General features: G+C 45.3%; 1 protein-coding gene and 1 non-coding gene across 4 annotated transcripts in view; both read left to right on the forward strand.

The window, feature by feature from the left end:
- TRIM44 (tripartite motif containing 44) overlaps positions 1-27,353 on the forward strand; it is a 117,727-nt gene that overhangs the window by 75,615 nt on the left and 14,759 nt on the right. The window lies entirely within an intron of this gene.
- LOC119036494 (small nucleolar RNA SNORA29) lies at positions 17,825-17,966 on the forward strand. Its single transcript, XR_005080004.2, has one exon. It is a non-coding gene; the product is annotated as a small nucleolar RNA SNORA29 (small nucleolar RNA).

Below are 27,353 nucleotides of genomic sequence, written 5' to 3' on the forward strand. Positions count from 1 at the left end.
GTGGCCCAGGGGAAGTTAAAGCTTAGACAGAGTGGTGGCTCGGTGACGTTATAGAGCACAGAGAGATTGTCCAAAATTCCCGCAATGATATATTCTAACCAAACCTCCATTGTGTATGTATTTTTCAGAGTTTCTCTCAGAGTGTGTTTATGTGTGTGAGAAAGAGAGAGAGAGAGAGTCAGAGAGAGGGAGAAACAGATAGTGGGGGGGAGGGAGAGAGATTTTACTTTAAAACAGTGAAATCTAAGTGGGAGGAGAAACAGTATTTATTCAGTGGTACTTTGCTCCAAGCATCGTCTTTGGTGCTGGGAATACAGTTTTCAACAAAATGCTCAAGGTCCAGGCCCTCAAAGAGCTTACATTCTCGAGTCTCACATGGGATTGAGGAGTGTAAGTGTATGTCATTCAAAAACACATTTTAAAGAAAACCATTAGTTCCTCCCTTCAGACCTATTATAGGAAATAAAACTTGCCCAGTCCTTCTGGCTGGTAAGAAAATAAATAGAAGGTAGAATAAAAGAGAAGTGTAGGTTGATAAGCACTGCTTAAAACTATGAGCTTCCCCCCAATTTTCCAGAGATGTGACAAACTAATATGTTGATATTGCCTTTGCAAGTGAAACAATTAATATCAAAATTTGGGAGCTCAGCAGATACTGTGATTGTGCTGAAAGTGTAATTTTGCCTGTGTAATAGAGGTGGGACTATTTCACGGAGGTCTCATTAATGTGCTATTCATCAACAAAGAGCAATGTAACCTTTCTCTGCAGGGTCAGGATACAAAAGGCTGTTGGAATAATTTTCTTCTTCTGTTCTAAGAAAATAAATTAAACACTGTCTAGAAGTCCAGATATAGAAATTGAAATCACTGAAGACAGAAAAACAATGTGTCCACTCATTCTGGAATCAATGTAACCTGTCATTTCTGCAGGCTTCATAACTTTATTACTTAACAGATTTTACCAAGTGTCTACTGTGTGCCAGGCAGTGCTAGATGTCGGGGCTTTGGTAGAAATCAAAACCAAACACAGTCCCTTTTTCCCATGCAGCTTACTGTATAGCGATCAGTCTGTCCTCCAGTTTTCAGGGGTTTACATCTGTTCTGTGTCAACTCAACTCTCTGCCAGCTTACAGATTCCACAGCCTACTAAAAGGATGTGTAGTTATTAATGGAAATCCCCCAGTGCAGGGCTTCCCAAGTATATTAGACCGGACACTAATTATTGGAATTGTTGATTTACTTTTCTAAGTAGGGTTCAATGTTCGAATAGGTTTGGCAAATGCAACTTTTTTCCCCCACCTCTTACAGTTCCACAGGTACAGAGGTATAATAAAGGCTTGAGAGGCTGTGTAATGTCAGGCCTTCGGTGGAACCACTCTGTTCCTCCGTTTTCTCATCAGTCATCTGGGGACGATAGCACCCCTCTGTCTGTGCCAAGGGTCAAGTGGGATAACATACGTGAATGATTGTGTGTAAGAAATGCAAATACAAAATGTAAATGATGCCCTGTGCCCTTCAAAAGTATAGAGCACTAACCAACGAAAGTAGGATTGGATGATGGAAGTCACAAGTCTTCTTACAGTGGTATCCGTTAGACTGTGATTGTAGTCGCAGCCCGAGGTTCACATGTAGGTCATTTCAACAAACATTTACCAGAAATAACAAAGGAAACGAGAAAATTGACCTCGATTGAGCACTGTTAACAACTTACAGGGTGCACACAGACATCTCATTTCTTTATTTTGACAGACTTGACAGGTGGTATTGCTATTCCCATATTACGTTGATGAGCAAATCGAAGGAGAGGAAGTGACTTATTCAAGGTTGCCCAGCTGGAACTAGACGCTGTGAGAGTCAGGACTTGAAGTACATCCTTCTTGTTCTTGGTCCACTGCCTCTGCTCTCATAGCTGCTTTTGTTCAAAACGTAACTTTTGTTTTCTCCACCTTCTCCAACATGCTTCTTACCCGTGACTTCTCAGTAAATGGCATCCTCATGCTCAGGCCAGTAACCTGGGAGCCATACTCCTCTTCTCTCTTCTTCCCATCCCGTATCCCACTGATCAGCGCATCCTGTCAGGTACACCCTCAGGTGCACGTCCAACCCTAGAACTCAGTGTACCACCACCCATCCTGGTCAAGCCGCACACGTTCTCTGAGAATCCCACTGCTCTCCCCCAGGTGCCATTCTCACACCAGCCCACCACCCGTCACCACTTCATGGTTGGCATGGACTAGAGTACTCTTGTATGACAGAGGAGATCATTTCATTCTTCCATTTAGAATGCTCCAGAAGGAGGGTATATCATGTCTGGAATTGGCTTCAGCATAATCTGGGCAGAAGGGGGCCTATGAAGTCACACAAGAGGTAGCTCCCACCTGCCTCTCCATCCTCACACTGGCCACTTGCTTCAGCCACAGTGCATTCTTACTCTTCTTCACACAGGCCTGGCACTCATTCAACTTCAGGGACTTCGCCCTTCTGTTCCCTTCTGCCTGAATGCTTACCCCAGACCTTCACGTGGCTCTCTGTCACTTTACCCAGACCTCCGTGAAATCTAGCCTCTTGAGACCTTCGTTTCTTACCCTGCCTTGGTTATCTGCATACACTTGTTACTACGTAAAGTTGTTAATGAATTTATCTTATTTTCCTTCTCCCCCACTAGAAAGTAAGTGTTCATCATTAGGGCAAATGCTTCATCTTTTAAACCAGTGTGTTTTTAATGCCTGGAACATTATAGGCAACAGTCTTTTAAGGAAATAAATAGCTAGGCAAGCTTGGTTTCCTAAGTTGCGGAGAGAATCCTGGTTTGGAACAGTTATATTTACTTGGTCACATTTTCAGTCTGTCACCTGGTAGAGTTCCTCTTCCTTCAGCCTTTATTTGGGAGTCTGCTTTTGTAACCCACAAAATTCCTCAAAACAGGGATAACAAGGCGATAGAATTTGGGGAGATGGGTGGGGATTAAATAAGCAAATGTTTATGAGTCCTTTAAAAATAGTAAGGTGTCACAGACCTGCAGGAGAAAGCCTGTCTGCCTCTCAGAGCCTGGTCCTCTCAAGGGCGGCCCTGGGGCAGGGGTGGGGGTGGGATCTACACAAATCTGTTTCTTCAGCGCTCTCTGCATCTCCATACCCTTAAAGCTCGGCAGAGACTCTACTCTGGCAGTGTTAGGATCGTAAGCCCGGGCCTTTTGATCCGTCCTCAAAACCTGGCCTAAACAGCTTTCCCAAGCCATACGATTCTCAAATGAGTATGTGGAGTGATGCTTATGCACCATAATTTTTGCTAAGAACCAACTAATAGTGAAGTATCTAGGGGCTGTCCACTTAGGCAGGGCTCCCCTAATGATAGGAAAGTCTCTCTTGATTATTCTCAGTCTCGTTTCTCCGGACATGCCAAACGGTGTTTAAGTCGATGAGTAACACTGTCATCACAAAATGCAGAGCTGACCTGAATGCTCTTTGGAACGAGAAAGGCTCATCCTATGCAGTTGCCACATTGAGCAAAAGGAACTGGCCCTTCTGTCTTAAACACTGTGTGTCCCCAGGTGACCATGACTCCTTTCAGAGATTCATATTCTTTGCAGTTGTCTGCCTTTGTGGTAGTCTCCACAGTTTCACACTCCTTCTCCCCAAACCTCATCTGAGGAGCCATCTTTCTTACCCTCTGCCCATTGTAGGCTCTCGTCATTCTGAACCATTCCTTTCTCGATAGAAACTGGCAGGTGACTCGGTAAATGTTCTAGTTGCCGTGAGTTGTGTTGTCACGTGTAGCATGGATCTTACAGCAGTGACCTTCCTCACCAGGTGAGTAAAATCTAGTTGTTGACCCAAAACACGGACAGGGAAATGGTTTCTGCATGAAAAGGAAGACTGGACTGTTGTAAGAGCCTGACCTCCCAAGTGGAGGAGGGAGGGACGGAGGAGGAGGAGCTGTTCCCTGCCTCTGGAGGCAGACTTCAGTACCAGGAGGCGTTCCAGCAGAGGAAGTGTGCAGCGAAGTGTGGGGCTGGGGGCAGCGCGCCTCGCCGCCTGCACTTTAGGTCCTTCAGTCCTTTCTGAACTGAGTCCCATTACAGATGTTGGTTTTACATCGTGATGATGAAAGGGGGAAGAGAAGAACGGATTTCCCGTCATAGCAATTAGTAAAGTTACAATAGGATCAACCCACTGATACTTACTAAGTACCTAGCGAGTGCTAAGCACTTTATCCAGTGGACATTGGCCTGGGCCGGGAGGCCTGGCGGCAGTGGTAATCTGTCATTTGCACGAAGTTAGGGAGCCGTTTCCATAAGAATGCTCAGGGAACCATCTCCGCCTCCTCACAGACCTTGTGGAAACACCATCCCTGATGGCCAGCGGCCCTGCTGCCTCTTTGGCAGCAGCTCCTGGCACTGTCCCTCGAGGGCTCTGCTGTCGTGGAGACTCAGCTGTCTGTCTGCTTTGTGATCTGTACAACTCTTACCTTTCCTTCAAGGTCCAGCTCGGTTCCCTCTTCTTCCACGAAGCCTTCTTCGATCCTCCAGTTTTGACAGTTCCTTTGGACTTACCACTTTCTTCTACACCAAGGGCCCATGAGCTTTTCAATGCAGCATCTGTACTCGGTATTTCTTTATCTCAGTCACACCCAGTAGGTCTGTTATACTGAGCAGTCCTTTGCCATGGTCCAAACTTGGAAAACGACGGCCTGGGACACATCACCCCCTGGCCATGCCTTAGATAACAATGAGCATGGCCGTAATAGCTAACGCCGATTGAGGGCTGACCGTGTGCCAGGCACTGTTCTGAAAGGGTTATGGGTCATGATTCCATTTAATCCTTACAGTAACCCCACAGGGATAGAGGTTGTTCACCCCCATTTTCCAAATGAGGACAATTTAAAAATGGAAAGATTAAATAATTGGCCCAAGGTCACACAGCTAGCAAATGGTAGAAGATCAGGGTCTGAATCAAAGCCATCTGGCTGCAGAGTCCATGTTCTCAGCCGCCTCTCTCCACCGCCTTCTTCACGTCCCCACTGTAGGCTTGCACTAAAATAAGTAACTAGATAAACAGATAAAATTTAACATATTTTGTGAACAAAAATAAACAAAAGTTTTCCCATGCACATCTGCTCCAAAGCAGGGTTTTAAGCTAACCAGTCAAAGCTACTTTCTTTGCTGTTTTCATTGAAAGCTGCGCCTGTGCCCTGTCTGCTCCGTGCGGGCCTTTTCCGAGGGGCAGGGATGCAGCGGGGAGAGCTTTGAGGGGGTACGCTGGCTCTCGGGGCTGTGGCAGACGAGCCCCTGGAGAGGTCTGGGCGGTGCTGTCTTTCCCATCCTTGGCAAGGGTTGGCCGCACAGGTACGTCCACGACAGTGCCACCTTTCCAGCTTCAGACTCGTGTGCCTTGTACATGACGAATCTCTGAAAGGAGTGGTGGTCCTGGGGGAGGTGGTGCAGGCTGCTGTCTAAAGAAGCAGAGTGTGAACCTCAGTGTATCATTCTGAGATATTTACCCAAATAGACGGACGTTTTGTGCTGACTCCTCCTTTTCCAACTGTGACCTGACAGTTTCCTCTTTCTTCTTTTAAAACAACCTGCCTAGAAAGTGTGTTCTCTCCCTGCCTTTGAGTGATAGGACTAACATCTGGGAGGAAAGCAGGGATCTTTTTCCTCCAAGGTTATTATCTCCATCAGTCCCAGAAGTCGCTTACAACCAAGGGGAAATAGCAGAGGTTAGTCAAGATTATAATATATGAAATTGTTAGACAACAATAACATAAAATAACACATAATTAAAAACCAAATGTGTGTTCTGAACACAAACAGTTTTAAGAGTTCTCAGAATCAGTGTGATGCACTGGTGAAGGACTATAAGCTTTGTAGTCAGAGGTTCCGGCTCTGAACTCTAGCACATCATCACCTGCTAGCTGTCTAGCCTCAGCCTTGCTGTTTAAAGTGCCTAGGCCTTGATCTTCTCACTGGCAAAATGGAGGCAATAATGTCTAAAATGAAGTTACTGTGCAAATTAATGAGATTATCATTAGTCATTCAGTAGAAAATAAAAAACACTATCTATTGAGCACCTTCTTTATGCAAGGCATGTAAGTACATGGGATATGCAGATGTTCCCAACATCTCAGTGGCAAACCACAGCAGCAAGCAATTATTATTCTCACATGCTGTAGTTCCACTGTGGCTCAGCTTTAGGTCTGCTCCCTTCTCCTTAGCCTTCTCCAAGGCTAAAGAGCAGCCCCCACGTGGGACACATGGGACATGCTGGCAGAGGGAAAAGAGCAATGACAACACCGTGCAGCCTGCCCCAGCACAGCCGGGGATCCCTGGTGAGGCAGAGTGAGAAGTGGTTTCAGATGGAGCGAGGAGCCCTGAAGGCCCACGAGATTAGAGCATGGCTGCAGTGATCCAGATGGAAGGTCTTTAGTTCTCCACTTGGGTAAGAACAGCAGCAGTGGGGAGAAAAGAAGAGGTGGGGGAAGCGTGGTAGGGGGAAAGGAGAGGATTTAGCAAGTGGCTGCATTTGAGGAATAAAGGAGAAAGGTGGAGCTAATCCAAGAGCACTAGCTTCATAGCCTAGCTGTGGTGCTACTTGGTTATGTAAACTCAGACAAGTCATTGAACCTTCTGGGCTCGAGTTCGAACATTTACACAAAAGAGGCCTGGCTTTGATGTGGCCCCTGAGACTCCTTTCAGCTCCGTCCCTCTGTGTTTCTAAGACTCCAAACTTTTTGTCTTAGGAGACCACAGACTACTTGGGGGTGGGGGGAGTGCTGCTGGGAGGGAAGGTCGGTTTGGCAAGAAAGATGTTGCAATGACTCTGTTTGGCATTTGTCTCAGCCATTGAGTGATGTGTCTCTTTCCTTTTGGCCTTTGCTTGTAGCCCTGCTTTCTCTTTGGCTTTGTTGTGAATCCAAAAAGGAGACAATTTATTTTTCGGCTCCAAAGTGAGATCCTGGGGAACACACAGGGCCTTGAGGTCAGGGGACTAATGTAGCCCGGTGCATAATGTTTCTCAGGGATTTTTTGACATCCTGGCACCTTTGTACTTTCTTCTAGCTTATTCCCCGTTATGATAGCATCACAGTGTCAGCCTGGGACTCTTGGGAGAAGCCTTATTCTCACATATTCATAGGATTAGAAACTTCTGCTAACTCTCCCTCCTTCTCAAGGGTATGCTCTGCCTGTCACATCCTTTGCTCATTCTTTCCCTTGGGAAGACAAGTAACTTGTCTGATCGGTGTGAGTCCAGCCCATCATTTGACCTCTCTTCTCCATTGTGCAGGGTTGACATGTTGATAACCACTGCTCCGAAAAGACCACACGGCCATATTTTTCTCTCTTTTCTTTCACTTTCTCGAATCGCATGGTTTAGGCAGGATGGGCCATCCTAACTCTTTTGTTCTCCGATTCAATGGGCTAATTAGGAAGGAATTGCCTCTGATGGAACCTGGGAAGTCTGTGTTCCAACTTCTCCATCAGCAAGGGAGTAGATTAAGTCACTCCTTCCTTGGGATGCAGATAACTTTAATTCATAGGGGAGGTAGCAGGAGGCACCTGCCATGTAGCCTCAGACACCAGTCTGCCCAGTCAGCACTGTACTTTATTAAGTGGGTCTCCATCACCAAGAGTAGTACCTTGATCGAAGTTTAAGTCACTGCGCTCCTTGTTTGAAATTAGAGAATACAGTGAGTAAGTGACACCATGACCTTCAGCGGGGCCCCTTTCAATATCACGTCACAGCTGTGCATGGATTTCTCCCCACCCCCCACTTTGCCAGTAGGGAAGGACAGTCACTGTGAAAGAGGAGACTGCTTTCCTGCCACACATCACACGGGGTGGCTTTCAGAGCCTGTTGCCCTCAGCCAGTGTCTGCTTGGCCCATAGACTCTGTTTCCAGGAAACTCGGTCCAGCTCTACATCCTGGCATTCTAAGCATTTCAGGTAAAATGCTAGGTTTGTACTTTTTTCAGATGGCCATTTCAATTAAATGATTACTTTGACTTTTCAGTATTAAATTCGTGGTGTAATATGAGCTCAACAGAGATGAGAGTTACACTTGACAGTTTGAGGGATTTTAAGCTTCCTATCCCTGGCCCCAACTGACACCCCATGCAGCGTTTTGAAATACAGCTTCTTAACTGAGATATTTACATTTTCACATGACATTGGTACTTCCTTTTAACTAAAATTACAGGTTAACTCAGTTGAAATAGTTAAATCAATTAGTGTGCATAGTTTTAACCCCAGCTGATTTGTTACAGGAAAAAAAAATTTCCTGTAACAGTAATTTTTACTGTTCCAGGACTGAGCCCACAGGACGAAGCTGGTGGGCAGTGGCCTGCCCTGCGACACGGGTGCCGGCACCATGCAAGGGCACTGCAGAGACGCAGCGTACCTCGGGCCTCGCCCCCAGGGCCCTGGTAGTCTAACTGAGAAATGAGACTCATGAGCAAAGTGTTGTGATACATGAGAACCCACACAGAGAAGTGTGTCCATCACTGGGGGAGGCAGAGCAAAAAGTGACTAATTGTTCCTAGGAAAGCAGGAGAGATTTCAAAGATGTTGACCTATTCCAACCAGTGACCTGAACAGCTATACAGCAGAAAGTTCATAGGCGGATGGTGGAGAATGGACATTAGAATATTAAGATCTGTTAGTTACAAAGGGATTTTGAACCGTGGTTCACAAGGAGAAAGGTGTGCTCGCTCTATCACCATTCAGATCCTTTGTCAGCATCTTGCTTTATTTTTTAACAGAAAGCTTTGCCAACATTTATCCTTCTGGTTCTCAAAAGAGCATGGACATAATGCAGGTAAACCAGGCATATTTTGAGGCTGCCATGACCCAGGGCTTTTTCAACTTTGAAGTTTCATTCGTTCATTCATTCTATCCCTCTCTTTCCGTACAATCTAAAAAAAAGAGATTTCATATTTTTTTAACCATCATCTACTCTTTCCATTGTTTTCTGTTGTAACTGTGGCTCCTGTGGCTCATGGTGGTAGTCAGAGACCGACTGTAAGCAATAGAAACCCACCCAAGCTAGTTCAGAGAACACAGAGTACAGGATTCGGTCAGATGCCGTGTTTCTTTGCCTCGTGGACATAGAGGAGTGGACAGTGGTTAGGATCAGAGATTGCTGTCTCCGTCTCCGTTCTTCCTTCGTTTCTCTCTCCTGCTTCACTCTCTGTCCTGTGGAGCAGCGTCCTCTGTGGACTTCTGTCTGTCCTCTCGCCCAGTAATTTCTGCTTTCCCTGGCCCCACTCAGACCCTAGCTCAATGGCAGTTTTCTGATGCAGGATTCAATACTGCCTCACCACAGTCTCAAGAGAAAACCCAGCCAATTTCATCTGTCTGTTAATTAGCGGTCCTTGATTTAGCAGTGCGGGGTGGAGGAGGAGTCTTGTTTACAGGGCTTCTTCTCCCCAAGGTGAGGGCAGGGCGGAAGGCTAAACTGGGAAGGACAGGCAAAACTGTGTTATGTATTCCACGATGCTGCCCTAGAAAGGCAAGCCCCGGTGTATAATCTAAGATGGCAATTGAGTTCTTCTTAACACGGTTTTAATAGTTACACAACAGAGCTCCCCCAAGCGCCCGTGTCCAGTGCCCACCCTGAACCAGTTCAGTGCTTACACACCTACCTTTTCGTAGGTAAGTAATAAAATAGTGATCCTTCAGTCAGCATGTGGCTCCCAACAGCACCCATTTCTCACTGTTCTGTGTGGCCTCTGACAGGCCAGAGCACGTGAGAAAAACCATGAATTTGGAGTCACTGGAATTAGCTCCATCGCTTGCTAACTTGGTGGCCATGAACTAGTTCCAACTTTTTAGAGCCTGTTTGTGGTTCACAAAATGAGGTTGGCTTGTCCCTCACCAGTCCCACTAGGAATTTGTGAAGAACACAGGATAAAAGTGTGGTGAAAGATTTTGTGAACAGTAAAGTACTACACAGATGAGTTCCCTTATCGACAGGTTATGCAGAGGTGAGAACAAAGATACGGTATTTTATTTTGACGTTTAGCACGAGGTACCGAGAAATAGACCCTCTGACAACTGTTCACTTCAAACAGGGCGTGGCTTTAGGCGAGACTCATAAACACACCATCGTCCTGGTTCTTCAGCTCCAGCCTCACGCTGTTCTCTGCACTTGGAGTTCTTGACTGGGAGGCAGTACGGTCATGGTCCCCAGTCAGTGCGGCATGGTCCCGCAGGTCAGCGTGGCTCCTGTGCAGGAGAGAAGGCCTTTTGTTTTATTCACTTTTGAACTGGAACTATTATAATCATGATAATGTTGTTAAAGAGCATTATTAAATGTAGGGTATTGCTTTCAATTAGATGGCAATACTAAGAGGAAAACATGGATCACAAGTTATTCCCATTTTGCAATTGAATAAAAGCTAAGTAATTTGTAGGTCACTCAGACAGTAAGTTGCAGGGCTAGGAGTCAACGCGGGTCTGTCTGACTCCAAACCCGACATGTTCCCGCTGTGCCTCACCCCCTCCAGGTCGCAGAGCGTTGTTCTGTCTGCTGCTGTCTAACTGGGGATCTATGGAGACAGTAAGCTATTCTCACTATTTTGAAAGTTGTAATGGGGAATTTTACACTTAGCTTCAATAAGGGCAGAGTTATGGTAACTGTCCCTCCCCCTCCAGGGACCTAATTTGCCAGTTATTGATTTTAATTCATACAAGAAAACTAATTAAATATTCAAAAATGTTGTTTGTTAGACAAGGAGTCACAAATTCTGCAGTGCATGAATGGGTATCCTTGGTGGTAAAAAGATAGTAAAATATGGTCTGATTCTAAAACCACAAACTGATAGGTCACAGGCTGAATCTGGTTTAAGGTTGTGTTTTGTTTAGCTTGTAATGTATTGCTTCAACTTGTGAATTAGTGGCCAGTCCTTAAAAATTAGACTTCACGTCAGAAAGCAGATTTTTTTTTATCCTGTGAAAATTCCAAAGTCCTGCCAATACTGAACGCACATCTCCCCATGACACTGAGCAGTGGGCCCCTTGGACAGGGCAGGCACTTTCGGTTCCCCATCTCCCACCTGGCCCAGTTCACTGGCCTCACTCCTTCACGTTACCTCCCAGGCACTGACAGGCATTCGAGTCTTGAGGCCTGAGCTAGTTCAGACTCCTCGTTATGTTGTTTGGTTATAGAGGTAAACCCGTTCCCTGACAGTAATCACTCGCACCTTTTGTACCCTGTACGATTTTATTGGTCTTCTCTGTGTGTTGTTATTTTAAGGTCATGCATGGAAACTTGTCTGTTTGGGGGGGCTGGGAATACAAAGAGGAGTAAGACAGAGCTCCTACCCTGGGGAAGGTCATAGTATAGGCTTATTTCTTTCTAATTCATGAAAGCACCTAGTACCCTGATATGTACCAAGTTCATGTTCAGGACCTACTTGCTAGAGTATAGTGATTACCAAATAAAATTTGGTGTTGCAAATACCCTAGGATAGAGTGCTGGCCCACCGTTTATTACCCGCTTAGGCAATTTGTGTGAGCTCTTCAACTTCTGTTTTCCTGTCTGTAAAATTGGATAATCATAGTGCCTATAGGGTCAAATAAGGATGAATGACCTGAGGCTTGTAAGGGGTTAGGCACAGTGTTTAACATTTAATACCTGCCAGTGTATGGTGACTCTTATTACTAGGACTATACATGCATGCAGTTGGCACTCGGTTGGTGCTTGTTGAATGAGCAAATGCATAGGCAGAATGAGCTGAATGTAAGGAGTTAATTGTATTTAGACAGTCAAATAGCCGTCAAGGATGATGGCACCAGTTGGGTCTCCAGCAGCCTGGAGAACACAGATTTTTGATGGCTTTAAATAGTCTAGTTTTCATGAGACTAGAAGCACATGATGTGGCAGAATCAGCACCCAAAGTGCTTTAAAATGAATTTACCAGTTCACCTCTGTGCAAAAACATCAACCCAAGTATGATATATGAGTAAGTTAATACAAGACTGGGGAGTGAGGAATAAATCTCTAACAGCCTTCCAACATAGACTTGTGCTCTTGAGTCTTGAGAATGTATTCAGGACTTCAGAACTGGCCTGTGGGCTAGACTCTCTGATGCGGCGTGTTAAGATTTCTCTGTGGAGAATCACTGCAGTTGCTAAGGTGACTGCTAGAGTGGGAAAAAGCATTAGACCATTTTCCCAGGGCTTCTGGACTGCTTCCTCTTTTTACAGCCTTAAGGGACAGGCAGAGGGGAACTAATTTATTTACTTTCTGCCATCACTGCCTCATTTAATTGTTACACTGATCCCCTGAAACAATTTACTGTGCCGATGACAAAACTGAAGCTCAGAGAGATTTAGGGGTGTGTGCTGGTTCTTCAACATCTCGTAAATGGCAGGACCAGGAGTCTGGCTTTTTTATAACTCCACATGGCCTCCCAAGCCAGCATCACCACCTCTGGGTTTCCAGGGTGGCCGTCAACCCCATTCTTATCCCCACTCCCAAAAGGAAACTCAAGTAAAGGCCAGGAAAATGCCGAGTGAATACACATTGCCCACTTTCTTCTTACTCATTTTCAACAGACGTTTATTAAGCACCTGCATTAGGCAAAGATCTTGTTGCTGAGGATACAGGATAAACAAGAGTGATGAGATCCTGTCTGTGGTGGAATTGAATTCTAATGGGAAGAGATTGAAGGGAAAAAATCCACTAAAGGAACAAAATAATTTCAGACAGCAGTGCCAGAAGAGAAATGAAACAGGGCGATTTGACAGAAAGAGAGTAGGAGGAAAAAGGTACTGTAGATAAGGTGTTCAAAGAAGTTTTATGGAGGTCACTTTCGAGCTGAAGCTTGACTGAATGAAGGAGCCTGCTGAGCAGAAATGGGCACGGGAGCATCACAGGCAAAGGGCACGCGAGTTGGGGCTTGAGGCTTGACAAGGGCAACCACTGTACCTTTTAGACTTTATTTCAATGCGATGCTGATAACAGTGGAGTGTGCTTCTGATCTGAAATCTGAATGATAATACTACATTATCTGACATTATTTTTTCTGGGTATTTTGGCAGTGGGGCTTGTCAGGAAGGCTATGGTCTGTACAAGTCATCCAGGCAAACTGGCTTTAGAAAGAGAGGGGGCACAAAGAGTTTACATCTGTTTCCTGGCAGAGAACCACATATGACCAGCCTTTGGAGCTCCACACTGCGTTCAGGCATGGTAAGGCCCCGGATATGGCCAAGTGAGCAGGAAACTTCCAGAAGCTCCAGTCACACAGACATTGCTCAGACACGTAGGAAGGGGGCCGCTGGATAATGTGAACATTTATTATGGGGCCAAATGGGATTATTCCCGGGATGTCTTTGGTTATTATGGGGGATAAATTCTAAAACAACAAAGAAAATAATTTTTGTATAGTTAAGTATAGGCTAGATACATGGCATGAAATAATTTAGGGAGTAGGAGTAGAGGAATGGCATGAATTCAGACAAGGATCAAGTAGAATAACTTTTAAAACCCCAAAAAAAAAATCACTGTCTAGGACTTATGGTCAAGATGGAAGCGTAGGTAAACATGGTTCACCTCCATGCACAATTACAGCAAAATAACAACGAGGCTACAAAACAAATATCACCCAGATCCGTCAGAAAATCAAGCTGTAGGAAAGTCTGACAACCAAGTATTCAAAGAAGCCCCACTTACCCACACAGGTGCCTTTTCTACAATAGGCCATGCTACTAAGACAGGGAGTCAAAGCAGCTCTACCTAATACACAGAAACCAACACAGAGAGGCTGCCAAAATGAGGAGACAAAGAAATATGGTCCAAATGAAAGAACAAAACAAAACTCTAGGAAAAGAATTAAATCAAATGGAGATAAGCAACCTATCAGATGCAGAGTTCAAAACACTGGTTATAAGGATACTCAAAGAAATCATTGGGTACTACAACAGCATAAAAACTACCTAGGCAGAAATGAAGACCGCATTAAGCTAAATAAAGAAAAATCTACAGGGAACCAACAGTGGAGGCAATGAAGCTGAGAATTATATCAATGATTTGGAACATAAGGAAGAAAAGTATTCAATCAGAACAGCAAGAAGAAAAAAAGAATTTTAAAAAACTAGGGTAGAATAAGGAGCCTCTGGGACATCTCCAAACATACCAACATCTGAATCATAGGGGTGCCAGAAGAAGAGGAGGAGACAGAAAATGAAAACTTACCTGAAATAATAATGAAAGAAAACTTTCCTAATTTGGTGAAGGAAATAATCATGCAAGTCCAGGAAGCACAGAGTTCCAAACAAGTTGGACACAGTGAGGCCCACACCAAGACATATCATGATTCAAATGCCAAAGGTTAAAGATAAAAAGAGAATCTTAAAAGCAGCAAGAGAAAAGAAGTTAGTTACCTACAAAGGAATTCTCATAAGACTATTGGCTGATTTCTGAAAAGAAACTTTGCAGCAAAGAAGGGACTGGCAAGAAGTATTCAAAGCGATGGAAAGCAAGGACCTACAACCTAGGTTACTGTCTCCAGCAAAGCCATCATTTAGAATAGAAGGGCAGATAAAGTGCTTCCCAGACAAAGCTAAATGAGTTCATCATCACCAAGCCATTATTACATGAAATGTTAAAGGGACTTATGTAAGAAAAAGAAGATCAAAATTATGAACATTAGAATGGCAACAAATTCACAACTAACTACAACTGAATTTAAAAAACAAACTAAGCAAACAAGCAGAACAGAAACAGAATCATAGATATGGAGATCATTTGGAGGGTTATCAGCTGGGAGGGCTAAGGGGAAGCATGGGGGAAAAGGGACTGTGATTAGCCCTGGCTGGTGTGGCTCAATGGATTGAGTGCTGGCCTGCGAACCAAACGGTCGCCAGTTCGATTCCCAGTCAGGGCAGGTTGCAGGCCAGGTCCCCAGTGGGACGCTCAAGAGGCGACCACACTTGATGTTTCTCCCCTCTTTTTCTCTGTACCTTCTGCTCTCTGAAAATAAATCAATAAAATCTTTAAAAGAAAAGGTGCAGGGATTAATAAGAACAAGTTGATAGGTACAGAATAAACAGGGGAAGGTTAAGAACAGTATAGGAAATGGAGAAGCCAAAGAATTTATATGCATGACCCATGGACATGAACTAGTGGAGGGCAGTTGCAGGAGGGAATGAGGGTACCGGGAAGATGAGGGCAAAGGGAATTGGGACACTGTAATAGAATAATCGATAAGATATATATTTTTTAAAAAATCACTGCCTAGACCTATGCTTCCCAACCTAGAATTCTGAAAGTAGTAACAGGAATTAGAAGGCTATTTGTAGTTTTTTGATCCATTCATTTACTGATGGGCACCTAGGTTGCTTCCATCTCTTGGCTATTGTAAATTGTGCTGCTATGAACATTGGGGTGCATAGGTTCTTTTGGATTGGTATGTCAGGGTTCTTAGGATATAATCCTAGCAGTGGAATTGCCAAGTCAAAAGGCAGATCTATTTTTAGTTTTCTGATGAAATTCTATACTGTTTTCCATAGTGGTTGTACCAGTCTGCAATCCCACCAACTGCACGAGGGTTCCCTTTTCTCCACAACCTCTCCAGCACTTGTTGTTTGTTGCTTTGTTTATGATGGCCATTTTGACTGGTGTAATGTGGTATCTCATTGTGGTTTTAATTTGCATCTCTCTGATAGCTAGCGATATTGAGCATCTTTTCATGTGTCTCTGGATCCTCTGTATGTCCTCCTTGGAGAAGTGTCTGTTAAGTCCTTTGCCCATTTTTTAATTGGGTTGCTTGTCTTCTTAGAGTGGAGTCGTGTAAGTTCTTTGTGTATTTTGGAGATTAAACCCTTGTCTGAGGTATCATTGTCAAATATGTTTTCCCATACAGTTGGTTCTCTTTTTATTCTAATACTGTTTTCTTTAGCCATGCAGAGCTTTTTATTTTGATGAGATCACATTTGTTTATTCTTTCCTTTGTGTCCCTTGCTCTAGGGGACATATCAGTAAAAATGTTGCTACGTGAAATGTCTGAGATTTTCCTGCCTATCTTCTCCTCTAGGACTTTAATGGTGTCACAGCTTATATTTAAATATTTTATCCACCTTGAATTTATTTTTGTGTATGGTGTAAGTTGGTGCTCAAATTTCATTTTTTACACATAGCTATCCAGTTCTCCCAACACCATTTGTTGAAGAGGCTATTTTTACTCCATTTTATGTTGCTGCATCAGTAAATGAATGGATCAAAAAACTATGGTACATTTACACAATGGAATTCTATGCAGCAGAAAGAAAGCAGGAGCTCCTACCCTTTGCAACAGCATGGATGGAACTGGAAAGCATTATGCTGAGTGAAATAAGCCAGGCAGTGAAAGACAAATACCATATGATCTCACCTTTAACAGGAACCTAAACAACAAAACAAACAAGCAAGCAAAATATAACCAAAGACACTGAAATAGAGAACAGGCTGACAGGGACCAGAGGGGAGAGGGAAGGGAATTTCAGGGAAAAAAGGGGGAAGGGTTTACAGGAACAAGTATAAAGGTCACATGAACAAAAACTAAGGGGGGGGTGGAAATGGGAGGGAGGGTTGGATGGGTGAGCTGGGGTGGGAGTAAAAGAAAACTGTACTTGAACAACAATTAAATAAATTAATTAAAAATGGGGGAAAAAGAAAGCTGTTTGTAGTATTTCAAAAATATGAATGGATAATAAGGCTGTGCGGGCTATTGTTTATTTTGTGTTCTTTCAGATCATTCTTTGTTGGTTTATTATGTATTTCACCAAATAATGAGTTACCTACTGTGTGCCAGGTCTGTGTCAAGTGCTAGAAATTTTTTTAATGGCTAAAATAGGGATCCTTGTTGTTGAGACATTTTAACAATTGTGGGGCAAAGAGACAAGTAAATGAGTAATTACAAGACAGCATAACATGTTCTAACAGAGAGGTTTGTGGAGCACTTTGAGACATGTGAAGAGTTGGGGAAATGCTAATCCAGCTGGGGGTAGGGTCTTGGAAAGCTTCCTGGAGGAGATAATTACTAAATCTAAGTTTACAGGGCATGTATAAATTAGCCAGATGGGTCCAAGGGAAAGATAATCTTGGCAGAGAAAATTTCATATACTTATATTTAAGGCTTTTAATTCTCCCGAGCACTCATGCATTGTATCAGAATCACATCGGAATTTTGAGTAAGAGAAAACTCTGGTGTCAGTAGTTTAAGCGAACAGGCTTGTTTGTTTCACACAGTGCGTTTGGAGGAAGGGGACTGACTGCTGGCTGAGGTTCAGTGCCTACTGTCAGTACTGCCCTGTGTCTCTCAGGCTCCCTGAGCTTTTCCTTCGTGCTTACTGTCTTATGATTTAAAAAGGGGCTGTAGCTTTGGGCATCATACACATTTTCAAAAATGAAGGAGAGGTCAGAAGAAGGGGCACATCTCTATTCATCAGAAAAGTAATCACTTTGCTAATGAACAGTCCCCCCAGAAACCAGAGGACTTACGCTTCTGTGTCATGGGCTTGAACTGGGCTGCCTGCACCCCCAACTGCAGGACAGGTTTTGTATGCAAATATTTAGTTCTTCCGCCTCCCAGACTAGAGCAAGGAGAGTGAGCCGGGAATGGCTAAGCCAGCCAACCAATAATATATTGGGTTTTCAGCTTGGGACAAATGCCAAATACATTTCATTTCACGTGATCCTCATAACAAGCCCCTGAATTAGGAAGAGCAGGTTTCATTAGCTCTACTTTATGAAAAGAGAAACTGAGATTTGTAGAGCTAGGCAATGCGTAAAATCACAGAGCTTTATTTAGTGATAACAAAAAGAAAAGCAAAAGTTAATGTTCAGTCTCCATTTGACTACCACATTTTCTCCTAATAATCGATGTTAGTGCCCATGTGTATGAGGTAGATTAAAATTGCCATGATCTGGAAAGGGGGGAGCGTTATTTGTGTTCTCCTCCCACATGAAATGGCTGAACAGGAAAAAAAATGTTCATGTTCATCATATGCTTATTATACACCAGACTCCTGCCACACACTTCACGTATGTGCTTCCACTTCCTCCTCATACTGTCCTGCAGGTGGGCTGCCCTGACTTTACAGGTGAGCGCTGTGCTGTGCAGGGAGATACTGACACACTTGCTCCCAATCACAAAGCTAGCACCTAGCGGAGCCTGGACTCAAACCTCAGTGCTCCAGAATGCCAGCCGAGGGCCCTTCTTGCCTGTCTGCCTTTAAACTGTCCTAACCTTCTCCCTGGGGCCCCATCCAGCGAATGTGCCTTCTCAGTGACATTGCCTAGAGCCTGCAAAGCTACCCCATGCCCCTGTTACTCCTTTTAGTTTGTCGGACACACTCCTGTTTCTTTGTTACTGGTTTTGTGGACGCAGAATCCAGTAATACATTATTTCAAATGTCCTGCCATTAGGAATGTATTTTCTTTCATTGCGGTAGCACTGACCATCGTGAATCCATTTTGCATCTGTGCAGATACCACTGTGTTTGCGACGCTCCGTTCTGATTTATGTTGGAGAATGAGCACTTAAAGTATTGCCCGGGCTCCTATTACTCCAGAGGAAATGAGGGACACCCTGTGTGTGTGCATATGTTTTTGCATTAATGCAGCAAATGGAATGTTTTGGTCAGAATGAATTGTGCGTCTGAAGTGAGAATCTGGCCCCGTCCTCTCAGAGGGCGCACCAGAGGTCATTTGCTGTGCATATCGGCAACCTTTTGCAAGCAGGTTCTTTGTGAATGGGTAAGTTAATGGGTACAAATTATGGTCAGATTCCATTTGAATGGAAAGAGGGAAAGCCTTGATGGTTGAGGGGTCCAGCTTTCGGGGTGCCTCAAGAGGTCCTGTCTGCATGTGCACAGCCAGCAAGGTTGCTGATGTGCTCGGTGCCATTATCGCCCACACACTGGCACAGCCTTTGTGAGGTCAAGGGCGAATAGTTGGAGGCCCAGTGGGAAGCAGAATATGTTTAGGATTAAGGATCTGAACTGATACTCATGGCCAGAGTCTGTCTGTGAAGTAGAGGGATGCAATCAAAGGTTCTGAAATGCCAGACTGTGGGAGGAGGCAGATACTTTGTAGAGAGGCTGAGGTGGTCAGCTATCCAAGAAGTGGTCTCTGCCATGTTTGAAACCGTATGTGGGCCATCGCGCTACAGACGTTCAGCCTGTCTATCTAGCCAGGATTCTTGGGATGACATCTTTTTAGACATATCTATGCCAAACATATCCTCTTCCAGGCTTAGCACCTCAGAGGTTAGAAGGTACCTGGAAAACTGCCTGTAAGACTAAATATTGTGAATCCTCATTCAAGGGTTCTGGAAATCTAAAAGGAGGCAGTGTGGTGGTTTATAGAATGTAACAGTATCCTACTAAATTTCTATAAAATCCTACGTTTTTATGCCACATCTATTTCAGCTAAATCTTTTAAATATGTAGGAGTTACCTTTAATGAAAGTTGGTTACACAGTTTAGGATTACTGACTCAGTAACTCCAAGGCAGTTACAGAAGGAATGGAAGTTGCCAACTGAATTTAGAATGGGTGTGTCTTTGTGTATGTGCAAATGTGTATGTGAATGTGTGCATACACACGTGTGCAGTGTGTACTCGTATCAGTGAGTCTGGAAATGTTTTGGTTGTTTAACAAAAAAAGGGCACAGCCCCTTCTGAGATTTGGCTTGGGAGAGAGGGAAGTTTCTCTCTATAACTCTAAGTGATCTTAAATTGCAACAGCTTTTCGTTGCTTAAAAATCTACAGTCAAAAAACTAGTCTGTGGCATTTCAATATCTACCCTTTTCTGTTTCACAGGGAGTGTTTTCCCGTCTGAGTCTCTAGCTTAATTCTTACACGGTGCCTCGCCTGATTCTTCTGTCAGTATCTGAAAAACAGACTAGAAAGAACTAGTTTTCCAAATCTACCTAAAAAGACCAGTGCAATGACCTTAAAGAGGTTATTGTTCTTTGCTTCCTTCATGCCAAAAAGCTATTAACACTTGTCCTGTACCAAAAAGTTTACTATTATACAGGAAATTATGTAGAGCCAAGTGCACTATTTGGGAGATTAGTTAAAACACAAATGAACCCAGCTCTGAGTTGAGTCTCCGAGTCCCATATTCTCTATTATTGCAAATTCAAATGGCAGTAATGCTCTCTGCACCCACTAAAAGAAAACAGCGAGAGGCAAACTCTTTGGCCATCTGCACGCCCGGGCAGTCTGCCCCACGGCTCACCGCTCTCCCGGGGACTGGAGGCACATTTTCTTTTTCCTGGGACAGGGTTGGTCTTGCTTCAACATGAAAAGCCTGTCTGAAAAGGGGGCAGACCTGAGGGTGGAGATAGAAGCTGTCCGTTGCAACACTGGTGGAGGGTTTCTGTGGACTGAGAGCAGATGATACAGTTACCACCAGAGCAGCTTCGAGTCAGCAGCGCAGGAGACTGAAACCTGAGAACCTATAGGTCTCTGCATCTCTGTTGGGGACTCGATGAGTAGCCTGGACAAGAACCCAGTGTCAGCCTGATTCTCCTGTGCACTGCTGTCTGCGCAGTTAAGCTGCCCACAAGCCTGGGAACCAGCCCAAACTGCCCTTCCGGGGAGGTGCCATTGTAAGAGAGTTCCTCTAACAAATGTGCCTTCAGGGGACTATATGACAAGGAGCAAAGCCATTTGCATTAATTCATCCTACACTTCTCTTCCGACTTTTAAAATGCTCGAGGTTCCTACCATATGTATATACAGTATAAGTTTCTAGTCTCTACATAGCTGTGCTTGTAGTGTAAGATGATTGAACAGCAAGGGAAGGGACCGGCCTGAGAGAATGTGGTTCTCTCTGTCCTGAACTCCAGTCATCCGTGCTTTCCACCGCCGTTCTTGTGTTGTATTCGTTCTTAGCCGTGAAACAAACTCAAGACTTAAAACTCACTTTCAACCTAATAAGTAGCACCTCCTGAATGAGAACAAGTTGATGATGCCAGACCTATATGTATTTTCCAAAACTGTGTCTTCGAGATAAAACAGAAATTAAAATGCTGGTTATCATTTATAAAGTATTTATTTTATGTTGTGCCAAAGCCACTATTAAGGACCTTCGTAAGATATCTTATTTAGAGTCACAACTACTGTATTGCAAGATTTAGTGGAGTCACTGAAACTCAGAGAGGAAAGTGACTTTCCCAAGGTTACGTGATCCACTTATCTCGGCTTCCAGTCCTGGCCTTTGCGATGGGTACTGACATCTGTGAGACTGAAGAAAGACTCCATCAGAGACTACGTTGGCCCACCGAAGACAGGCAGGTTCACTCTCCCTTTAATCAGGAGGACAGGGCAGGCACTGTGCCCTACAGGCCACCCACACGGGTACCTCATTACCCAGTAGTAACAGCCACCTACAGGTCGGTCAGAAGGATGCAAACTTGGAAGGACTCACAGCCCCGCTCAGCATTCGTTTTGCTGGGAAGCACGTGGGCTTTGCCATTGGACAAACCAGGCCTCCGGATGTGGTCAGGTGACTGACCCCTCTGAACCTGAGCTTCCTCGTCTAAAAGAGGAATCCTGGTGTCTCCCTCACAGACAAGCAGTGCAGATGGGGTGGGAGAGAACGTGTACCTGTTGTAGTACATGCTTATTGAATAATTTTTTAAGTATTTTTTATTTTGATTATGCCATTACATTTGTTCTATTTCCCCCCTTCATTCCCCTCCACACCCCTCCCCCACCATCCCCCCTTTAGTTTATCACCTCATGTCTCAAGTTCTTTAGATTCTATATTTCCCCTACTATTCTTACCCTCTCCCCTATCTATTTTCTATCTACTGTCTATGCTACTTATTTTCTGTACCTTCTCCCCCCTTCTCCTTCTCCCACTCCCCTTCACGTGATCTTCATTTCTATGGTTCACTCCTGATCTATCTGTCCTCTTAGTTTGCTTTTGTTTTAGGTGTGGTTGATAATAACTGTGAGTTTGCTGTCCTTTCACTGTTCATCTTTTTTATCTTATTTTTCTTAGATAACTCCCTTTAACATTTCATATAATAATGGCTTGGTGATGATGAACTCCTTGAACTTGATCTTATCTGAGAAGCAATTAATCTGTCCTTCCATTCTAAATGAAAACTTTGCTGGATAGAGCAATCTTGGTTGTAGGTCCTTGCCTTTCATGACTTGGAATACCTCTTTCCAGCCCCTTCTTGCCTGTAATGTCTCTTTTGAGAAATCCACTGACAGTCTGATGGGAACTGCTTTGTAGGTGACTGTCCCCTTATCTCTTGCTGCTTCTAGGATTCTCTCCTTCATTTTAATCTTGGCTAATGTAATTATGATGTGCCTTGGTGTGTTCCTTCTTGGGTCCAACTTTTTTGGGACTCTCTGAGCTTCGGATTTCCTGGAAGTCTATTGCCTTTGCCAGATTGGGGACGTTCTCCTTTATTATTTGTTCAAATATGGTTTCCACTCATGGCTGTTCCTTTTCCCCTCTGGTACCCCTATAATTTGGATGTTGGAGTGTTTAAAGATGTCCTGGAGGTTCCTTAGCCTCTCCTCATTTTTTTTGAATTCTTGTTTCTTCATATTTTTCTGTTTGGTCATTTTTTCCTTCCTTCTGGTCCGCTCCCTTGATTTGATTCCCAGTTTCCTTTCTATCACTGTTGGTTTCCTGTGCATTGTCCTTCATTTGAATTAGATTAGCCTTCATATGTTCCTCTAATTTGTGGCTAAAATCAACCAGTTCTGTGAGGATCCTGATCACCAGTGTTTCGAACTGTGCCTCTGATGGGTTGGCAATTTCTTGTTCACTTAGATTTATCGGCTCTGGGGCTCTGAGTTCTTCTTGAGCCATGTTTTGGTCTGTTTGCACCTGTTCCGTATGAGGGACAGAGCCTTATATGTTCACCAGGGCCGGGCCACCCAGCCCTGGTTTGTGACACTCTGTGGGGGCGGGGTCAGAGAGGGAGCAATGGCGGTCCTCTCCGCTCCCTCCCGCGTGGTCCGCCTCACCACTCGCTCCCCCCCTGCCTGTTTATCTGCACGCAAATGTGCAACCGTGGTCAGCCAGCCGCCCCTCGCCTTCCCTGGGTCCGCCCATTGCTACCCCACACCTGGGATCTGCTCCCTCACTGCCTGCGAGCCTGGGTCGGTCGGACTCCATATTGTTCGATTTTCTGTGACTTGGCTGCGTTTATTGTTGTTAAAACTTTGTTGTTTTTAGATTTGGTTGTGCAAGGAGGCAAAGTGTTTCCACCTACGCCTCCAACTTGGCGGAAGTCTGAATAACTTTTTTAAACACATAATTCCTTGGTGGGGATGCAGATCGGTTTAGCCACTGTGGAAAGCAGTATGGAGTTCCCTTAAAAAATTGAAAATGGAACTGCCTTTTGACCCAGTAATCCCACTTCTGGGAATATAGCCAAAGGAACCCAAAACACTGATTTGAAAGAACTTACAAGCCCCTATGTTCACTGCAGCATTATCTACTATCGCCAAGGTTCGGAAGCAGCCCAAGGGCCCATACGCAGATGAGTGGATGAAAAAGCTGTGGTACATTTTTGCAATGGAATACTATTAGGCAGTTAAAAATAGAGGAAAACCTTACCTTTTGTGACAACATGGATGGACCTAGAGAGTACTATGTTTTGTGAAATAAGCCAGTCAGAGAAAGACAAGTACAATATGATTTCACTTATATGTGGAATGTAATGAGCAAAATAAACTAACAAACAGATGTACTAAAGATTTACACACCCAAAACCTATATGATTTTATTAGCCAATGTCATCCAACTAAATTCAATAAAAATTTAAAAAATAATGAAATACATAATTGCTTAAATGCCCTTTTACTGTGTTTGTGTTAGCAAAAGTTTTCCCTGAAGTACTGCGGCCCAAGCAAGAGGCCACTTGAAAGATACAAGTGCTCGTCAGTCTCCCCACGGCAGGCCGCTCCTTAGAACCAACTTTGTTTTTTATGACCTACTTTTCCCTCAAGATAGGAGGTGGGCTGATGCCTTCTCTTCTGGCCCCCTGTCCTGCGTATGGCTCTCCCCAAAGTATTCTCTCACCTCCGGTTCGTAATTTTCTTAAGTGCTTTTAATGGCTGCTTGACACCAGAAAGATATTCCCAGCGGGCACTCAGTTTGTAATTGCTGCTTGTTGCTTGATGTGAACTCGTGGCTGACCTCTGGGAAGGCGGTGGGCCCTGGAGGGGGGGTCAGGCTCTGTTCCAGCAGAGCACGTTGATGGTCCCCGATGCTGGGTCCCTGAGCGGCTGGCAGGCAGCTGACGGAGTGGCTGCAGGGATCGCTGTCACACCTCCGTCCACCTCTGTCCTGCGTGTCTGGAAGTGGCATAGGTAGAGGGTTATGATACAGGTCAACTCCAACACTCTTACCGCAAAATAATAAAAGGCACTCCTTTCACAGGGCCTCTGTCATCACTGTGAGGATAAATGCAGAGCCCTTAGGTGCGTCCTGCATCCCTGAGAGCCAAACAACACGTTACTGCTTGGCCTGTCCCTGGGGGCCTAGACGGCCTCCGCCTGCTTTAACCTGTTACTTTCTTTATCTGGGGAAGGGGTCGGGGTAGAAGAAATGGGGTAGCGACAGGGCTGCAGGTCCCTTACACCTTCGTCTCATGAACCTTAGACACGCGCTGCCCAGCAGGACTGTTAGGTGGCGAGTCACAACACATGCCCTGGAGCAGCAGCAGCTGGCCGGCAGGAGGAGGAAAAGCCAAGCATCACACTGGGTTAACAGGGCCACGGGAGACGCCTTGGTGACCGGTGATCAATGCCAGGGAAATGGATTTCACATTACGTGCTTCATGCCCATTCTCGTGTGACTCTGTTAGACAGTGTGGGCCTTTGCCTGCAGCCACACAGCCAGGGCTTCATGAGGAGGCTTCCAGTGCCCCCCACTGTTCACGGTCTCCACCTTGAGCTCTTCATCTCTGCTCAACTTGTGCTCCACTTCCTAGCCTTCCCGGGCCTTCTGAGGTCTCTCTTTCTAGTGAATCATCCTGTTCATGGACGTGGCTCACTGCTCAAGGCTGCCACACTTTGCCGGCTCTGACTCTGTGCCTCTGTGGCAATTGCTCACACATACTCTCTTCGCTATGCTGCTTCCAGCTCTCACGTCCCTCCCCGGCCCTCAGTGTCCTGCCTGTCTCCCACCCCCACGATCAGAGTAACCTCTGAGTTCCCCTTGGTCCTACAGGGGCGACCCAGACTCTGAGTCTGACAGGTGGAAGGTGAGTGGTCAGCCTTCGTGGAAGCTGTAGGCTTGAAGGCTGGCTGTGAGTTGGGTGGAGAAAGGGGAAGGACACCGATATTCGAGGCTGGGGCAAGAAAGGTCCTTGTTATGACTAGTTAACAGCTGTTAAGACCGTCAGTGGTGAAGGAGGAGTTTAGAACTGGAACTGTCACAGAGATTTAAGGATTATCCGTGGGTTTCAATGCCGTTACTGTGCTTTACCAGGGAGGAGTTAGAGTGAGAGAAAGTGCAGCCCCTAGGATGGAGTTACGGCAGATTCACGGACTCATTCTGCTCTCCTCCTCCAGACTGTTTTTACCTTTCTGTGCCAGGCCTAACGCGAGAGTCTGGTTCTGACCCCTGGCCAGTGTCCTTCACAGCCGTGTTGTGAGCACTGGGGCCAATGAAAATGAGTCAGAGGTAAGCGGGTGGTCATCTCGCATTTCACGTGGACCCCTGTCTCCTGCCTTGGTTGCTAGGCCACACAATTCATCTGACCCCTCTCTGTGCCCCGTGTCCCCACACCCTTTGGTGGACAAGAGCAGCGCAGGGTCAGCAGCCAGTGCCTGCCTCCCACCGGGGCTCAGAGCACTGGCAGAAATCAGCCTCGGGTCGTGACAACACAAAGTGGTACTTACGGGCCGTGAGGGACGTGACACAGGGAACTGTGTGGTGGTAAACGTTTCACAGTAAGTACGTCTCATCATCACATCGTACACCTTACACTTACACAACATTATATGTCAGTTGTATCTCAACACAGTGGAGAGGAAAAGAAATTAGACTTAGGAGAGACGGGGGAAGTGGTGTGGGAAGGAAGTGAGCTTCCTTTCTCCAGCTGAACGTGAAACAAGCATTTCCATAGGCTTTTCTTAAACCTCTGTAATAGATGAAATGATCACCTTCAGAAGTGGCTTTTGTTTTGTTTCAACTCAAAAACATCCCCTAAAAGAATCTTTCATGTTTCCCTCAGTGGGGTTAACTGAAATGTTTATTTTCCTTGTCCTTCTCTCCCTCCTACCCCTCAGGGCTGGGCTGAGTGAAGACCTCAGTGGAATGTTTCAAGTAGTGAGGGGTGGGGAAAGCAGAGGCCTGCACGCTTGTTACTAACTCCTCATGCTGCAGTAGAAGAGCCATCGATGTGTCTATTCTTCTGTATGACATTTAACTCTGTTGGGACCCGACGCGAGAGCCTCAGCAGCCGTCCAGCCGAGGAAGGAAGGAGGGACAGAACAGTGCGTTATGTAGGTCCGGTACGTGTGGCTCTGTCTCGCCTTTTCATGAGAAAAGCCATCACTTAATGAGCCTTTGCCACGTCCCATATACTTTTACATTCATAAAGAATCTGTGACTCATGGACTCTGACTCACAAATGAGGAAACTGAGGCCCAGTGGAGTAAGTTCTGCTGGGGGGAATCTTAGTCAGTAGTGGAAGGACTGGATTCGAACCTTGGATTGTCTGTGCTCTTCCTGTTCCTTTCCGACCCAAAGCCAGGGTGAGAGTCTGACAGCAGGGAGCCCACTAGATTGCTGACAGATGTCCCCCAGCCATGCAGCCTGAGACGGTGACTGGGCCTTAGTCAGCAATACGGGAGACATTCTCCTGGCGCCCTTTGGGGTGCTTGGGTGGCCTGCTCTGGCTGGGCCCTGTCACCGGGCCAGTGGAGAGCAGTTGCTTTCCAGGCATCTGATTGATGTTGAGGCCAAGCCATAAACAGGTTCTTCTGCAGATGGATGAAACAGGCCTGAAGGGGCAGGCTTGTGTCATTTGAGTGTGACAGCAGAGGCGGCTCCAGGAAAAACTAGGAGGAAGGCAGAATAGTGTCGTCACTGGTGTCTGTCTGCTCCCCGCAGCGCCCTGTGTTTACATCTTAGTCCCAGCCCTTTGAGATGATCATTTTTCTTTCCCCAGTAAAACTCAATCATCCGCCTCATCCCCTCAGCTTCTAAAATTACAGCCGGCTCACCCCAAAACTCATCTGCGCTCCAGTGGTTTACGGTGGGCCTGTAGGCTGCTCTTGTCTTGTAATATTGGCCAAGTTTTAACGTAGGAGCTCAGCCAGAGGAGTGCAGGGCCTGAGACGAAAGGAACAACTTTGACGAGGTCTTTGGGCATTTTAAT

Source organism: Artibeus jamaicensis, unplaced genomic scaffold (genome assembly GCF_021234435.1).
Source record: "Artibeus jamaicensis isolate MK-2021 breed Jamaican fruit bat unplaced genomic scaffold, CSHL_Jam_final contig_797, whole genome shotgun sequence".
Lineage (NCBI taxonomy): Eukaryota > Metazoa > Chordata > Mammalia > Chiroptera > Phyllostomidae > Artibeus > Artibeus jamaicensis.